Source organism: Seriola lalandi, unplaced genomic scaffold, assembly GCF_002814215.2.
Source record: "Seriola lalandi dorsalis isolate HSWRI2012SDOR001 ecotype SW California unplaced genomic scaffold, Sedor1 jcf7180002054985, whole genome shotgun sequence".
NCBI lineage: Eukaryota > Metazoa > Chordata > Actinopteri > Carangiformes > Carangidae > Seriola > Seriola lalandi.
Genome location: NW_019525534.1, coordinates 46,912 through 48,103, shown reverse-complemented (window position 1 = coordinate 48,103; position 1,192 = coordinate 46,912). Strand labels below are relative to the sequence as shown.

Below are 1,192 nucleotides of genomic sequence, written 5' to 3'. Positions count from 1 at the left end.
TGAAAACTTTGCTTCAGGATGCAACCAGGTTCACCACAATGATGTTCTGCTGTGATGGAGAAACACTGAGACAAGCAGCATTGACCTTCTTCCATCTGTTCTCCATGTTAAAGAAATGATCCTCTTCTGTTTGGATGTTGATCATCTTTCTCCAAGCTGGATTTGTCTCAATAACCCTTCTCCTCTTCTTCATGTTTTCCAGGTTCATCAGGAGAAATCATCCTGACTCAGTCTCCTGGATCTCAGTCTGTTGTTCCGGGACAGACTGTCTCTATCAGATGTAAAGCCAGTGAAGATGTTAGTAGCTACCTCCACTGGTACCTTCAGAAACCTGGAGAAGCTCCTAAACTCCTGATTTATAATGCTAGAACCCGTCAGTCTGGAGTTCCAGGTCGTTTTAGTGGAAGTGGATCAGGGACTGACTTCACTCTGACCATCAGTGGAGTTCAGATTGAAGATTCAGGAGTTTACTACTGTCAGCAGGGTTACAGCCCGTTCACACAGTGAAAAAGCGTCGTACAAAAACCTCCCTCAGCTGCAGAGGAACTGATCTGACTCAACAGCTGCACTGACACTAAAACACTAGAGGTTTGACTGCAACATATAGAAACATGAACGAGAAATCTGTATTTATTTCATTTAATATAAAACATGAGGAATATTTTACTTCTTCCACAAACACACAGACACACACAAAGACACAAACACACACACACACACACACACACACACACACACACACACCGGACTTTTTGATACTTTTTAAGAAAACATTTAAATGATTGATGTTAAACTATCAAACACACAAATCCTCTACTGATATTAACAGCATTAAATGATTGTGGAAACATTTGAGAGCAGTTCATTAAAAGCTCTGAGACACATTTTACAAAGAAAATATAACAGTGAGTAAAAACTGCTGCACTCATGTGAACATGTTGATGCTTCAGTTTGTTCACCAGAAGGAGAAAATCAAAAGAGCTGACAGTCTCTCCACTGCATCCACATGTTGTAACATCAGCACAGACAAGGTCAGAGGTCACATGTGAAGGACATCATGCACAGAGCTGCTTGTTGTTGAAGAGTCTTTTTATGTGATCATCCATACCTGCAGTTAATTCTGATGGACTGCTATATTTTGACACTAAAAATACTGAATTTAATCCAGAAGGTTTATACTGTCAATCCTTTC

General features: G+C 40.2%; 1 gene segment (V, D, J or C); it reads right to left on the bottom strand.

Annotated features, from left to right (window-relative positions):
- The window catches only part of LOC147817224 (Ig kappa-b4 chain C region-like), a 57,076-nt gene that overhangs the window by 41,701 nt on the left and 14,183 nt on the right, over positions 1–1,192 (bottom strand).